Source organism: Dromiciops gliroides, chromosome 3 (assembly GCF_019393635.1).
Source record: "Dromiciops gliroides isolate mDroGli1 chromosome 3, mDroGli1.pri, whole genome shotgun sequence".
NCBI lineage: Eukaryota > Metazoa > Chordata > Mammalia > Microbiotheria > Microbiotheriidae > Dromiciops > Dromiciops gliroides.
In genome coordinates, this window is record NC_057863.1 from 132,624,026 (window position 1) to 132,642,146 (window position 18,121).

Consider the following 18,121-nt stretch of genomic DNA (forward strand, 5'->3'; position numbering starts at 1 on the left):
ATTCTCCATGAAGATAGAGGAGTGTACTGATGCATTTTGTAAAGGATGTAAGGATTTTACTGTTAAATTATTGTTGAGTTTGTCTCCAAAATGATTTCCAACTGGCGCTAAGAATGTTAGACTTCTGTTGCAAAATTTATCCCTTTTTTGTAGTCTAAAAAGAGCAACAAATAACACCCCTCACTTTCTCCTTGGACTTCCAAACTAAAGCCCAACAGAGTAAATCTCTATTCCATGGGGTGAGGGATGAGATTTCTTTCTTTGTCCTCTCTTCTTTCCCCAAACGTCAACAATTAAAGGTGACTTTCAAAAGAAAAACATGATAAACTGTAGGTGCTTACATAAGTGGCTTGAAGGTCCCAAACCTCAAGTTTCTATTGCCTTCTTTTTTTGTTTGTTTGTTTGTTTTCAAGACATATGTGAGAGAAATTTCCTGTAGAAATACTTCCTTTGGCCAAGCATCTGTGGAATTGATAGATTTCAAGTATAAGTCAAATGGTAAAAATAGGCATGCTTTGACTTAACATGAGAAGAGAGATTAAGAGAGTAGGTTTGACGGAATGTGAGATTACATTGTGGGTAATCCCTTTATTTAAGAGTTCCTAAATTCAAAAGTTCAGGATTGTTCCAGAGGGAGAAGAATTTATGAACAATTTCTTTCTTTTAGAAGGAAGGTGATCACCAATGAGGCTATGAGACACGGACCTAATCAATCTTTGGCAATATTATCAATATTGCATAGACAGTGCAAATTTTACATGAAGGAGAGAGTTTATTCAGTAGTCCACAGTGTTCGTAATTTCCAATGGGAAGGCTAATGGATCATTTCCATATATTAGGATGTTGTATGCCTTTTTTTTTTTTTGCAGGGAAATGAGGGTTAAGTGACTTGCCCAAGGTCACACAGCTAGTAAGTGTCAAGTGTCTGAATCCAGATTTGAACTCAGGTCCTCCTGAATCCAGGGCTGGTACTTTATCCACTATACCACCTAGCTGCTCCCGGTTGTATATCTTCTAATAGGCACCTCTAATAACTTGAGGCTTTTCTGTTTTGGTTAAATAAAGGCTACCTCATAAGACACATATTATATACTGAGTGTCTATATATGATTTAGGGACTACTTTACACACATTTGGGGAATTAAAACATGAGTCATACCTAGTCTTTATTTAAAAAAAAATAATAGAAGACAAGTCAAATTCTGGAATTGGTTTACATGAGCCCACAAAAGAAATTTTGGGGTGTGGCTCCATAGGATAAAACAAAATTTTGCAAGTCAAGAGTCTTAGAAGGGACTTGGCCACAGGTAATAATAAAATTGATTTCATATTGGCTGTATTGGGATTGTTGGGATAGAACACCTGATGAAAAGAGAGTTAAAACTTTTTTAAAAAAAACAAGGGCTTTATGGACAATAATTTCCAATATTTCATGCATTTATATGATAAAATATTTTCAATAAAAGAAATGATATTAAAATGGCATTGAGTGGATAAATTATAGAAAAATGACAACCCAGGGAAAAGTTGATCTGTCAATAATCACCTACTTGTTTTATTGTCTTCATTGCTTAGGGAGTTAAAGGTTAATTAATCATTTAATATTTTCATAAACTTCTATCAACTACCTTATAATCCTATAAAAATTTAGAAATATTGACCCAGTTAAGCATCATGAACAAAGGTTTTTAATTACTATTTTCCCCAGTCCTTTGAATAGCTGTTGTAAAGTTTGCACTAATATATTTTCCACTAAAATGTATACAATATAAAGCATGGCGAATATGATTTTTTTCCTATTATAAATGAGTATGAATTAAAAAGTGATATTAATAATTTTCTTATTCAATTGAAATCTTTCTACCATAGTACTTTATGGAAGTTTGAGAAAGAATTTCTTTTCTTTTTTCTTTTTTCAGTGAGGCAATTGGGGTTAAGTAACTTGCCCAGGTTCACACAGCTAGTAAGTGTTAAGTGTCTGAGGCTGGATTTGAACTCAGGTCCTCCTGACTCCAGGGCCGGTGCTCTATCCACTGCGCTGCCTAGCTGCTCCGAGAAAGAATTTCTTAATGGTTTCTGTTGAAAGAAAAGTGAAATAAAAGAATTATAGTTTCAAAAGAGAACATATGAGAAAGCATTAGAGAAGGGCAGATTAAAACAACAAGCAACATCATCAACAACATCAACCACCACCAGATCATGGACCAAAACCAACAGTAAATGAATAAATTTTTCAAAGTGAACCTGCCAAATCTTTAATTTATTGTTATTTTAAAAAATAGTTACTGTTGTTGATTTTTAATTATATGGGTATTATTTTAAATAACAATATTTGTTCTGTACTTTTTGTTATTTATATTTTTCATATAGAGAAATTTAAGCAGTAAAATAGGGACATAAAGATGACTACATTGATCAATTTTCAACTCAACGAAAATTTAAGAACACAAATATAGCACAGGTAACTTCTCATTTTAGTAACTACATTCCCCTCCAAGGTGGCTTCCTTTCATATTCTCTGTAGAGAAAGGAGCAACAAAATGGGTAATCTTATCACATTTGAAAACTAACAAGGCAATACCCACAAAAATGATAATTCACAACACTTCATAAAACCCATTATTTTTTTTTACGCTCTACTTTTTTCTTGCTAATTCTTTTTCCCTTTCTCTTAATTGAATATCCTTTTCCTGGCTAATGATTGTGTTGTTGTTGTTGTTTTCCCCTTTTCTTAGTATTTATAACCTTCAGATATTTGGAGACTGTTCTGTTGTCACCTGTAAATCATTGTTCAGTCAAGTTGCACACATGAAACTCATTTAGCCTTCTTTAGCAAGTAAATGTGTCCATTTGTTATTTTGTTTGATAGCCTTTTCTGAACTCTCTCCAACTTGTCAGTATTTGGATGGTAATTAGAAGTCTCAAATTGAAGAAGGTAGTCCAGGTGCATTCTCACCATATATGGGTTTTTTTTTTTTTTTTACTGATTTGTGTGATCCAATATAACAATAGGCTTCCTTTCCCTGTAATTATGATATTTTTAGGTTTCAAAATACCCTTTCCACTATTTCTGGTTAGTACACTCTTATATCCACACATAGCTGGGTTACTTCTTATGCAGACTATACATACATTCATGGGTAATGACAATCTTTTAATTCCCTGGTGCTTATATTAAAATATATAGAGGCATTTTTCCTGGTGTTTTCTAAAATTTTTTCCCCTAATTATTAATTGGGTATATGTGGAGGTGTGGCATTTTAAATTATATGTGGTTGCCTTTTTTCTGTCCGAAGTTTAAGGAAAATTAGCTGGGGTTTCTGCTATATTGTTACCTATATATTAAAAGCTTTAGCACCAGTTGTGAGCATTAAGCATTTATTAAAGCATACCAAATATTAGTAAAGAGAAAACACATGGCTCAGATAGTTAAGAAGGCCTATCTAGCCTAGAGGAGAGATAGAGCTCAGCCTGGTTTCCTTCTTTCTCCAAATCCCCCACCATGAGCACATCCCAGAGTATGTGTGTATGGAAGCTTCCTCCATGAACAGAGGAGAGGCAGCCCTTCCACACTGCTCAAAGCTAATTGGCAAGCATCATTCAAATCTATTGGTTTATTGGACTTGAGGGTGGTCCATGAGCAGAATGGGCTGAGGTCAGAGTTCATAGAACACACACTCTGAGGGCCAGGCTTTTAGGCAGTTGTGGTTTTAATTAAGTTAACTTTAAGTGAGTTAATCAGCAAAGTCAATCCAATCAATATTAATATTACCCCCTTGAGCAGGGGCCTCTGGGCATCCCCAAACACATTGTTTTCTCACAAAAGGGATAAAATGGTTGCTCTGTGCATTAACTAAAACTAGTTTATAATATCTAATATTTCAAAAGATTATCATGGGTTAATTAGGATTGTCCCTCTCTACTTTGATTTTTCTGGATTTTAGCTAGGTATCTCAGTTAGAAACATGCACATACCAACATACACACATACATACCAATATATACATATGCATACTATGTATACATATATAAACACATATGTATATATAAACAATAAAACACATTCACACATGTCAACATGCATTCTTATATATACATATATAAACATTCAAACATATATTTGTATACAAACATACATTCATATACATATGTGTGTATTTATGTATGTATATAAATATATGTATGTATATGTATATATTCTCATTGCTCTGGTAATATTACTCTTCACAGATCAGAACAACTCTCTATATTTCATAGTTCTTACTCTATCCAGTCCCATCCCACACATGTCCCCTCAGTCAATAAGCATTCATAACTCACTATCACCTCCAGGAAAACATATAAAGCTCTTCATCATTTAAATGTTTACATGGTTTTGTCATGAATCCTACCTTTTCAATTTTCATATACCTTACTCTTTTCCAAGTATGGTATAAATAAGCTACACTGGCCTATTTACTGTTGCTTGCACATGACATATCATCTCTGATCTCTGATGTGCTAGCTAACTAATCCTATAAGCTCAAATTCATATAAAGAAATATCAAGAAAATATTTAAAATTGTATTGCAAAGCCTTTGGGGTTATTTCCAATATGTGTAAGTGTATATACACATATATTTATATATACATGCATACATACACATGTGTGTATCGATGTGACTCATTAATTTTGACACAATGCCCTGCTCTTCTTATCTTAGTAGTCAAACAAATTATTCTACTAAGAAATAGTTGGAATAGAGCTCAGTCTAGGGCAGAGTCCAAGACACAATTTGATAAGAGTAGGTTAATGATTCACCTGAAAAAAAGAAAGTTTTGTTTTTGTTTTTGGGGGGAGGGTCATGTTAGTTGATAAAAAAAATTTACATGACGCTGAGCAATTGAGTAGGGCAGTTCAAAGAAAATGACAAAAAAACTTTTAGGAAAATGATTCTTGAAGAAAATATTGACATGCTGTTTAAACGATTCAGTAAACTCTGAACCCTTCTTCAATCTTGACAGTGACATAGTCCGTGTTGAAGAATCTTAATTCTGGGACGTTCTCCCTATATCACTGCAAATTACAACAATTACAAGCCATCTACACCTCTAAGCAAGTGACCTCCACTCCTGCAAAGAAGTTCACTAAGAATACTATGTGGAAGACATATCCAAAGGCTAAAAGGTAACTGTAAATTTGGGCATTTCTGTCTCTAAGCCAAACAATAATGGGTTTTAGAATTATCATAAAAAATCTAAAGCAGATTCTAATATTGTTCTTTTTGTTTCCCAACAATGTCTTTTCTTACCTGTTCCCTATAGGTGCAATATATTTGCATCTCACCTCTAGTTTGTAGTTTTCCATGTTTTCTTCAGTTTATATAATAAATTCCATCATCTGCAAGAAATATCACTTGTTAGGGCAGAACCAAGATGGCAGAGAAGAGACTGTGACTAATGCAAGCTCCCAAGAAACCTGTCTACTCACTCCCAAATAATGGCATAAAAAACCCAACAAAACAAAACAAAACAAAATCCCAGGGAAGCCTAACTCACAGAAGAACAGAGTGAGATTATTTTCCAGCCAAAGAGAGCAACTGTGAACACCTGCTGATCAGGGTGAGAGAGGAGCTCAGTGTGCAGCCCAGACCCAGCCAGGAACAGACTGAACATCCAGGGACTCAGAGTTTTCAGCACCAGCAGCTTCCTCTGAGGCTTGGCTCACAGACCACTACAGGTGTTCCATGGTTGGTCAGGGTGAAGTGGCTGCAGTCTCTGCTGGAGTGGGGTGAGGGAGGGGATCGCCTTTTCTGAATCACTGGGCCAAATCAAGTGGTGGCAGCCCAGTGTGGGAGTGGCACAGGCACAGCAAGCTTCCGAAGAAGATTTCAATCAGACATCTGCTTCTGGGGTAAGATGAGTAGGCAAAGAAACAGCAGACTATAGAAAGCTTTGTTGGGGGAAAAGTAGACCAGGATACACCCTCAGAAGAAGATAATAACAACGTCAAAGCTCCAAAAGCCAAAGCATCCAAGAAAAATATGAATTGGTCTCAGGCCATGGAAGTACTGAAGAGAGACTTTGAAGAGAATGTATGAGAGACAGAAGGAAGATTTAGAAAGATGGAGGAAAGAATGGAAACGGAAATGAAAGCAATGCAGGAGAGTCATGAGAAAAAAGTCAACAGCTTGAAAACCCAAATGGAAAAGGAGATACAAAAGCTCTCTGAAGAAAATAATTGCCTAAAAATTAGTATTGAACAAATGGAAGTTAGTGACTTTATGAGTCACCAGCAAATCCAACTGAATAAAAAATAGAGGGCAATATGAAATTTCTCCTTGGAAAAAACAGCAGACCTGGACAATAGATCCAGGAGAGATCATTTGAAAATCATTGGACTACCTGAAAACCATGAACAAAATAAAACTTTAGACAGCATCCTCCAAGAAAAATTGCCCTGATGTTCTAGAAGCATAAGGTAAAATAGAAATTGAAAGAATCCATGCATCACATCATGAAAGAGATCCCACAAGGAAAACCTCCAGGAATATTACAAGTAATGTAGCTTAGCTTCCTGCAATTTAAAATATGTTCTGAGGGGCAGCTAGGTGGCACAGTGGCTAAAGCACTGGCCCTGGATTCAGAAGGACCTGAATTCAAATTCGACCTCAGACACTTGAAAATTATTAGCTGTGTGATCCTGGGCAAGTCACTTAATCATCATTGCCCTGAAAAAAAAAATGTACTCCCTTCTAAAGGAGTACAAATACAAAAAAAGATTCCCCAATTATTAGCCCTATGTTCCTCCTGGATAGGATTTGCATGTCAGACACCAGAAGTGATGTTTGTTGCTTGACAGGCTTATTCTTCCTTTCAAAGACATAGGTGATAATTCCCTTCAATTCAGTAATATCCTTGTCATACCACCATAGAAACTGTTTTAGAAAACAATCCTTGATGTCTGGAGAATACTGATTAACAACGACATTGCAAACAATCCAGGCACCTTATGGCTTTATAGGGACTATGGCAGAAAATCACCTAGAATTCTGGAATAGCCTCTTCAAAAATTGATTGGGCATTTGATCATTTTGGTGGGGTTAACTCCTAAAACATATTCAAATTTTTGTGCCTTGTGGCTGATTACTTCAATCCACAAATTAGATTTTCTCTAGCTTGGACCTGTCTAATATGACTATCAGAGTTTTTAGGGTTGCTCTGGAGGCCTTGGAGGTGCCAATTTGATTGATTATTTCGTTTTTGTCCTCCAGGAGGAGGTAGGTGATCAGGGTAGCCTCGATAATGGCTACTCTTTCTCCTTATGAAAAAAAATGTCTCAAGTATATTGGTCATGTCTCCCCAAGTGGGTTTACAACTGCTTAGCCTGGCATTTCCTAATTACTGCCACAGGATCTTCATCAAACCAGGGTTTTTAAAAAAAATAAGTGGCTAGATCAGAAGGTTTAAAAGAGTAGCAGACCAATACTTGGATCATCCATGCCATCCCAATAGAGGCTAGTGCAAGGGCCAAATTTAGTAATGGAAGAGTTAATTGGGTGGCTTACTTTCATATGGAGGTAAGAAAAGAAACAGCCTCTTTCAAAACCAAAACAGGTTTATTAATGGGAACAAGTTTAAAACACTATCTGAATGACACAAGTGAGATTACAGAACTAGAAACAATGTATAAATCTCTGGGAGTAAAAAGGCCCCAGGCACCTGAACCTGCCTCTAGCCCAGTCAGCTCCAAAGAGACAGCTTTGCCTTAAAAAAAAACCAAAAAAACCCACAAACTCACCACACCCAAAATCTGTAGCTTTAAGGAGAATCAGCTGTATAGTCTCTTCTGTTTTTGCATGAACGTCAAACACCAGTAGCTCCTCTAAATGTCTACCTTCCTTCCTGTTTCTCTCAGAACCCTCTCCTCAGAAAACTCCCTAACTGCCTTTTGTCTAACTCCTCTAACTGAATCTCAACTGTATCTCTAACTGACTTTTCCACAAGAAGAAGAGGGGTGGTTCTTAGCCATGCTGAGTCTCCAATTGGCTCAGCACACCCACATGCTGTCCCCATCATAATCTAGCCAGACCCACGTGGGCATGGAGAAGGCTAAAAGAGGAGGCATAGTTACTTAGTTTCAATAAATGTTCCCTGTGGTCAGAGTTCACCCTTCTTCTTTTAGGCTTTTAAGCTTACATTTTTCTCAGTCTGACCATAAAAAAGCAAAGATAGGGTTATGAAAATACCAAATCACAATTATTTCCTTACACTAGTATAAGAAGAGACAAAAGGTGTATGGATCTGGTGTCAGATAAAGACAGGGTTTTAGTAGGGGGAGGACTTTAAGTTGGAGGAAGCAAAGAAGGATGAAAAGATGATGTATGTAGCAAAGTGGGGCATGTTAATAAAAGATAATAAGGAGGTGTACACATAGCATCCAAAAGAGTGGCCCAACAATACTAATAATTTATTTCTTTAGGTGTGTAGTTTTTTTTTTTGTTGTTTTTTTTTTAAATATGGAACGCTTCACGAATTTGCGTGTCATCCTTGCGCAGGGGCCATGCTAATCTTCTCTGTATCGTTCCAATTTTAGTATATGTGCTGCCGAAGCGAGCACGGTGTGTAGTTTTCTTAAAAAAGCTTTTCATTTACATTAATCAAAGGATCCTTATTCAGACCAAATTTAGAACCTATCAATTTTTGTAATTCTTAGACCAATCTTTGCATAAATTGAGTTTTGTTTCTAGTTATCCTCTTTTGAATGAGAAGTTTCCCTGATCCTAGGCTACAATAAACATTTCCAGCAGGGACACTTCTGGCTTGCTGGAATTGGTCCCCAAAATGGACCAAGGAAATTTTCTTCAAAATGGGAGCATTTTCTTTGACTCCAAGCAAGAAGAAACTTCCTCTTTCAATACCCTCTTATCTGCTGTGAGTTTTCAGTCTTGATGAAATTCATAAAGACTTTAAGGTCCTAGACTGGTGATCCTTCACTGAGTAAGTCCCTTACCAGAAATCTTACCAAAGCACTCTAGAGGCTACCTTCAGTGAAGGTCCAGTTATCAATCAGAGGCTTCTGGAGTTATCATGGCTGGCTCATAAATCCTGTTATAGAGAAATAAAGATTCTGATAATAATCCAGAAAGGAATTTATTTAGCAATACATGATTTCAAAACCAAATTGGGTCCAAGGCTCTCAGTCAGTACAAGGATCCTCAAATTTAGTTTCTATCATTATTATAGAGCTGAAAGGAGTGAAAAATAGGATGTTAGATACAGCCACTTTATTGCTTATTGGAGTAGAGGACAGCAACTTTTTCAAGTTGGGAAGGAAGAGTATTCTTGTGATTTAAAAGAAGTTGAAACTTATAATTACAAAAAGGTGGATAAGAGCAAAATGTAGTTACTAATGTTATTTTAATATTACATTTTATTTTACTTTTTAGATTTATGTCATATCCCTTGGCAGTTATGCCATCAATTAGATTTTTCAATGCTTGGAATTTCCTTTGGGAACCAAAATTTTACTTTCTGATTTAAAAAAAAATACTACCTTCACCACCATCATTAAAAAACAAAAACAAAAAAACACACAAAAACAAATAAAAAATAGTGGTGTTATTTTCATAATTTACTTTCATCTATAAATTAAACACAAAATATATTGAGGCAAATAACTCAATTAGTGGTTTTTTGTTCTTCAAAGATCAATAGATCCAAGAGTGTTTTTTTAAAGTTGTAGAAAACATTTAAATATTATTTTTAATCTAAAACTTATTCTCCTTTATTTAGATTTTTTTCAAATCTTAATAGTATATTTCCCCCAGTTACATGTAAAGATAGTTTTCAACATTTATTTTTATAAGATTTCGAGTTCCAAATTTTTCTCTCTCCCTCTATTCCTTCCACCCTCCCAAAAAGATAAAGCAATCTGACATAGGTTATATAGGTCCAATCACATTAAACATATTTCCACATTAGTCATGAAATATGAAAGAATCAGAACAAACAGGAAAAACCTCAGAAAAGAAAGAAAAAAATAGAAATGGTATGGTTCAATCTGCATTCAGATTCCACATTTCTTTATTCTAAAAATGGAGAATATTTTCCATCATGAGTCTTTTGGAATTGTCTTGGATCATTGTATTATTGAGAACAAAGTGTCTCACAGCAGATTATCACAAAATACTGCTGTTACTGTGTACAATGCTCTTGTCCTGCTCACTTCACTCACCATCAGTCCACTTCTGTCTTTCCAGGTTTTCTTCTGAAATCTGCCTGCTCAACATTTCTTATAGCACAATAGTATACTATTACATTCTTTTACAAAAACTTGGTCAGCTTTCCCCAATTGATGGACATTTCCTCAATTTCCAATTCTTTGCCACCACAAAGAGAACTGCTATAAATATTTTTATATATGTAGGTACTTTTCCGTCATTTATGATCTCTTTGAGTTACATATCTAATAGTGGTATTAGTGGGTCAATGAGTAAGCACAGCCATGTAGCCCTTTGGGTATAGTTCCAAATTGCTCTTCAGAATGGTGGGATCAGCTCACAATTACACCAACAAAGCATTAGTGTTCCAATTTTTTTCACAGCTTCTTAAACATTTATTGTTTTCCTTTTTTTGTCATAATAGCCAATCTTATAGGTATGAGGTGGTAACTGAGAGTTGTTTTGATTTGTATTTCTCTAATCAATAGTGCTTTAGAGCATTTTTTTTCATATGGTAATAGATAGCTTTGATTTCTTCATCTGAAAACTTCCTGTTCATATCCTTTTACCATTTCTCAATAGGGGAATGACTTATAGTCTTATAAGTTTGATTTATTTCCCTATATATTTTAGAATTGAGTCCCTTATCAGAAACTGACTGTAATTTTTTTTTCCCAACTTTTTTCTTTCTCTCTAATCTTGGCTGCATTGTTTCTATTTACACAAAACTGTTTTAATTTAATATAATCAAAATCATACATTTTGCATTTCATAAAATTTCTATCTCTTGTTTGGTCATAAATTCTTTTCCTCTCCAAAGATCTGAGAGGCAAACTATTCCTTCCTCTACTAATTTACCTTTGTTATAACCTTTTATGTCTAAATCATGTACCTATTTTGATCTTATTTTAGTAGCCAGTGTAAGATGTTGGTCTGTGCCTAATTTCTGCCATACTATCTTCCAGTTTTCCTTGATGTTTTGTCAAACAGTGAGTTATTATCCCGGAAGCTAGAGTCTTTGGGTTTATCAAACAATAAATTACTATAGTCATTTACTACTCTATCTCTTGTGCCTAACCTATTCCACTGATCTACCACACTATTTCTTAGCCAGTACCAAATAGTTTTGATCACTGCTGCATTATAGTATAGCTTTAGATTCGGTACAGCTAGCCCATCTTCTTGTGCATTTTTATTAGTTCCCTTAATATTCGTACAGATGAATTTTGTTATTATCTTTCTACCTCTATATACTATATATTTTTGTCATCTAAGCAAGGTTGCATGACATTTGTGTACTTCAGAATAAAATCTTCATTATTATTACCAAAATTTAGCATATAGTATTCATAAGATAGCTGATAAACACTAGCATTACAACAAAGCATAATGCACGATTCTCAACCTTAGGCCCTTCTATGATTTTAGTGTATTCAGATTCTTCATCTGACTCTGAGTTCTTTCTTCTTTCCTTTGTTGATTTCTCTTTTTTTATGTGCCTTCAAATTGTAGGCTTTGCTCAAGTTTTTTCTTGAGCTCTTTTCTGTGCTGTCTTCCTCGACATCTCCACAGTTATGATTTCCATTATCATCTCCATAATAATGATTCCCAAGTTTCTATCTCTAATCTTAATTTGTTTCTCTTTTTTTCCCCCAAGATCCAAACATATCCAAAATGTCTACTGGATATTGCCATAGCAGTTGACACTTTACCTTCTGAAAACTCTACATGTATGATTTAAGACTTGTCCATATCTCTCCAGTACAGATTTTTCTTTGGGCTTGCTTATTTCTATAAATATTATTTTAGTCTTAGTTATTCAATCTTAACATCTTGGAATTAATATTTTCTTCTTTTCCCCTATCTTATCCTTTATTTTTAATTTTTTTCCAATTACATATAAAGATAATTTTGAGCTCCAAGTTTTTCTCTCATCCTCCCTCCCCTCCCCACTCCTGATGCAGGCAAGTAATCTGATATACATTATCCATTACAACAATGTTAAGCATATTTTTATTATTTGTAAGAGAAACATCTGAAAAAAAAAACACAAAAATCTTGGAATTTTTGACCACTCTGCTACCCATCCCTCACTTATCATCTTTTCATTTCTCCTTCCATAGTAAATTTTACATGTGTTCCCACAAATTTTTTTCCAATCCTGCTTCCACTACTACCATTTAGATCCTGACTACCCTATATCTATTCTATTAAAGAAACCTCTTGTTCTCATGGAATCCAGAGTAGCTCTATTTTAGTCCATCCTCATTACAATAATCAAATTTATCTTCTTAATTATGTTATACCACTGCACCAAAATTTTTACTTATAAGTTAAAGCTGAACCTGCTTAGTCTGGCCTTACAAAGTACTCAATAATCATTTTATTTTAACCCACTTTGATATTTTTTCTCTCTCTAATCTGCAATAAATTATCATCTCTTAAGAAACTAATCAAGTCATGGTGCCCCTACTTATGCCTTTTGTTTTCCTGTCTTTGTCATTTTGTGTATGATAGTCACCTTATGTGATTTTGTAAGTGATAATCACTTCTTTCCCCATACCCTATATCATCCCTATATTATTCTATCCTTCAAATCCTACCTCAAATCCAATGTGTTCATATGCTACCTACTATGAGAAACAATTCTTAAATACTTTAGTCAATATTGTTGTCCCCTTTCTCAAATCATCATGTATATCCTTTTCTGTTTTTATTAAATAGTCCTCCCTCCCCCCAGTAGAATGTGTGTGCAATGAAATCAGCAATTGTATTTCACTTTCTCTATATGAATATTATGGTCCACTAAATGTAATCAATTAGATTAGATGGTCCTCTATGAATCCTTATCTAATCATGGAACTTCAAAAGAAGCTTTCATCAGGGAAATTCCTATAACTTTTAGCTCTTCCATTCACATGCCCTTTCGATATATTTCCTGGTATTACAGCCTTTAAATGATAAGATGTGTTGGAGGTTTACCTACAAGATGCTTTTGAAGGACAATTCTATAAGTCTAAATAACTCTGGTCCTCTTTGATTGGCCAAATATATGTCCCAGGACAGACCTCATTTTGCCATTATTTGGCCTCTTAATGACTCAGAGTGGGTATAAATAGCAACTGTTTCTCTTTGGCTAGAAATGCTGAGGGTCTCCCCTCTGCCCCCTTATCTTTCTATCTATCTACCTATCCAACTAGGTAAAAGAGACCTTTCTTTGCCTCCTTTCTTGCACTGAATGGTTGCTGCCTCAGGCAAATCTGTGAAATGCCTTAGCTTAAAAGGCTAAGTCCTCCCACTGTATCTGGGGCCATCTCCAGTTATCCTGATGTATATTTTGCCACTGGACCCAGATGGATATGGAGGAGAGAGTGAGGCTGGTGACTTTGCAATGCCTTTCCTCACTTAAATCTAATACAATGCCAATCAAAATAACACTTCCCTGAATGTTGTAGTCCTCTTTAAGAATGAATATCTATCTCCCCTATAAATTGTAACTACTTTGAGGCAGGGAATCTGCTCCATAATACTGATAACTTCATTAAAAATCATTTTATTCCTCGCACATAATAGTTACTCAATAAATATATTTTCAAGGAAAACAATGAGTCACCAAAAAGATATATGTCATTGGAGATATAATGAAATAAAATTCAAGGTTAGTAATGGTAAATATCAAATCAGTGGAGAAGAACATATAAACATTCAAATTCAGAATAAAAGTGATTAATGTAAACTGTTACAGTGAGCAAAGACTTCATGAAAATAACCACAGCTATTCACTGGGCCTTGAAGGAAGAAAAACAACCTCACTTTGTTTAATTCCATTCAATTAAGCTATTTAAATATTTTTATTAAGCATCTGCTTTGTGTACAATCCTGTAATCAGTCATGGAAATATGAAATAGAAAAAAAAGTTCCTACTCTCAAGGAACCTAAATTGCCATTGTTTTTTTGACCAGATAAAACTAGCAATTCATTCAGAGGGTACCAATTTTTCTAATTAACTGTACACCATTATCTTCTCAAGGAAGAAGGTATCATTTAATTTTCCAGATTTCAGGGCTATCACTTCCTACCACTTTGCTTAACTCAGTACTCCAAATCTCTTGCTGTATCCTTGTTTCATCCTTACTGTGTTAGAACAAAGTAAAGTTCTTGTTAACTGTAAAATAACTTTTGAGTGCATCATTTCATCCCCAATTGAGCCTAATAAAACAGAGTGCTTGTGTTTCGACCTCTCCTAACAAGGTTGTAATTCCAAAGATTGCATCAAAGACTAGTGGCATAAGTCCTTGGGCTTTTCAAAAATTATTATTATTATTGAGTACATTTCCATCAGTTCCCAATAGCCAGAAAAAGTGGAAAATTATAGCCTGTTAATAGAAGGACATATTGTCAAAAACTTGATCACTTCTCATCTTATCCTTTGGATGATGAAGTGTATAATTCATTGACCCTTTTAGAAGAAATATGAGAGTGGAAATAAAAAGAATATAGAGAGGAGAAAAAGAGGCTAGCAAAGAATATGGGACAAAATAGTAATAGAGATAACTTTGATATCCTTGATTAATGTAGTGGTACATCTCTGTTTCATAAGAAATGATGAAGGTATTAGTTTTAGAGAAAACTGGGGAAACTTCTATGAACTGATAAATAATGAAGTGAACAGAAAAAGGAACAATTTATACCATGCAACAACAACAGTCTAAAAGTGTAGACATTTCAAAGAATTATAAACTTGATAAATGCAATAAACTACCACAGTTATGCTTGGGACCTATGAAGAATAACACTACTTACCTCCTGACCGAGAGGATATAAATATACAGAATGTGAAACAAATCACCTCCTCTTTGTAGTGACTTAATGGACTAAATATGCAGAGTGAGAAAAAAAAAAGTTTGATTTTTTGTTTGTTTGTTTTTCTTGACATGGCCGATAATGAAAATTGTTTTGCTTGATTATGCATGTTTCTTACAAGACTTTTGTTCTTCTTTTCCCTTTTTATTGGAATGGTGATTGGAAAAAGATAAAAAAAATAAGAATTTCCAACTTCTTTTTAAAAGTAACAATTGACAATATATATATATATGTGTGTGTATATATATGTGTATATATATATATATATATATATATATACATGATGCTAGAAACCACAGCTTATTATAGAATATCGCCCTCTTTTTATACTGATTAGATTCTTTGCAAGATGGTTTTAAAACTGAAAAAAAAATAACTAGACTTAGTAATAAAAGATAATTGACACAAGAAAGTTTTCTTGGTTCTAAGAAATTCTCATAATAACTGATATTATTATATGCTGGGCTTTCAAGACTATTTCATCACAATCCTGTGATTTAACAATCAAAGAATTTAGTATCGCCATTTTGTGAATCACTCTGTAAGAAGATTCATTAGATGATCAATCCAGAACCAGGAGAGCTAACAGGAAACTGAAACCCAGAGAGTTTAAGTGAATAGACCAAGGCCAAACAATTAGTAATTAATTAAAAAGCGATTTCAAGCACCTACTATATTCTTGGCACTATCCTAAACACTAGGGATACAAAAAGAGTCCAAGACATTCTCTGTACTCTGTGAGAGTCAGTATTAAAGCCCAGGACCTCTGATTTCCAAACTTCAACTATCCCATCCCATCCCATCTCATGCCATCCCACCCCATATACCATTTCCTCTGGAATCAATGGGGTAAACATTGTATAGGCCCCTTTCCTCACCCCTCTATTATTAGACCTTTCCTTTGACTAACTCCAAAAATCATGTAAAATTTTGTTCTCCATAAACTGACCATCAGTAAGTACAAAATGAGATCTGTAGACTACTTTCCTGTCATTTTCATAAATATAAATGGTTATAGATTTCATTATGAATAGTTTTATTTAAAACAGAAAGGAAGTAAACATAGATCCATATACCTTTTAGAAATATGTGCTTTTGCCTAAGATTTATAACTACTGAGATGATAAACAATCTGTTCTGTCTTTAGATAGTAAATTATGTGGTCTTATATTCTAGTAATTTCATATATATATGTGTGTGTGTGTATGTATATGTATATATAAATATATACACACATCCATACATATATATATATAATTTACCTGTGTGTAAAATTTTTATATGTATGTTTTCTTTAACTTTTGCTTAACTTCTTGGTTTTTCTCCCAAAGTAAGAAGCAGTGCTATGAACATAGTAGGTTCTTAATAACTGTTTAATGATTGGTAACACGACATATATTTTAGTTAAAGATTTCTAATATTGCCCTGTTAATAATGGTTCCCATGAAAACATAATCTTCATTCATCATTTCCAGGATCATTATAGGGTATTTGCCAGTAAAAGTCTTTCCAGCCATGTTTTAGGCAGCCTTTGCAATAACAGAACCTCTTGCTCTTATGAAATATTATTGCTAAGACATTTTGTCCCATTTCATTTTTGTCTGCTCTTGTTATGCATTTCTAAATTGATTGATGTAGCAAACTGTCAGGAAATTATTCACCAATCAGACTGATATCAACTCAATCAAATTGAGGCCTGCTTTATATTCTTCATAACACCTTACTCTTTTTCTTGTATTCTGCTTTGCTGTTTCAATGCTGTGCCATTTGTTACTGACATCTTACTTCATCAGCAGGAAATAACCCTCCAGTATAAATGCTCCCTTCCCAAATTTAGAAAATACATTTACTATTTCTTAAGACTTCCCATGTATTTATAATGACTAAGCATAATTGTATATCTATTGGAGAGATTACTTCTGGTAGAATATATTTAATGTAGATCATTTATAGTTTATATTAGTTTTAATATTATTTTAAGCCTATGACTAGCAGAATATCTCTTAGCTTATCACATGACTTTACTGTACTTTGTTGATAGGCTGAGGAAATTAAACTATTTCAATCAAGTCATTTGTAGTATTCAAAGGAATTTTAATAAAATGACATTCTTCCATGCCATTCATAACCAATGGATTTAACTTTCCAAGTTCTCACCATTTAAAATGATTTATTTTTTTTTTGTAAATTTGAGGCTCTCATATTGGCATAAACTTCTCAAACATGGCTTTCATTATCAAAAGGTCAAAAATCACAAAGTGGTACTGATATAAAATAAAATAGAAATGTCTTTTCTGAATTGTTTAAAGAAGATTGTGTTCCAGAAATCATTAAACTAAGGGAAGGACAATTAGTGATTTAAGAATAATAATTTATTACTAAGACCAAAGGAAGTTCAAATGAGTGTGTTGTCTGCCACCTGAGAATCAAATGAAGACACAGAGGAAAGGTGTGTGAGTTTTTTTTTGTTGGTTTTTTTCTTTTGTTGTTTTTTGGTGGAGGTAAGACTGATTGACACAGTACACACACACACACACACACACACACATATACATATATACATATATACATATATATATATATATAAATTTATTTGAACTTGTAGTCATGAGGACATAAGTTCAAATTCTGTCTCAGATTTTTAGTGGTTGTTTAAACCTGGACAAGAATACCTTGGCTATATTTTAATCTTGATCTGCCTCAGTTTCTTTACCTATAAAAGAGGGATAATAAAAGCATTTACATCCCAGACTTGTCATGAGGATCAATTGACGTACATGTAAAGCACTTTGCAAACCTTACAGCGTTATATAAATGATTGCTATTATTGTTGTTATGGTTATTGTCATTATCAATTCAAAGAGAGATTATATTAATGGATTTGAGGTCAGAGACATGGGTCCAAATCTTAGCTCTAGTTATTACTACCTATGAGAACTTTAGCAAATACCTTAATCTCTCAGACTCTCAGTTTCCTCATCTATAAAATTAGGGGTTTAAACTAGATGACCTCTGAGGCTCATATAAATCTATAATTTATTCTGTGCAAACTGCCA

At 34.1% G+C, this 18,121-nt stretch overlaps 1 non-coding gene across 1 annotated transcript; it reads right to left on the reverse strand.

Annotated features, from left to right (window-relative positions):
- Positions 1-8,492: 8,492 nt before the first annotated feature.
- LOC122752054 lies at positions 8,493-8,599 on the reverse strand. Its single transcript, XR_006355858.1, has one exon. It is a non-coding gene; the product is annotated as a U6 spliceosomal RNA (small nuclear RNA).
- Positions 8,600-18,121: the final 9,522 nt, after the last annotated feature.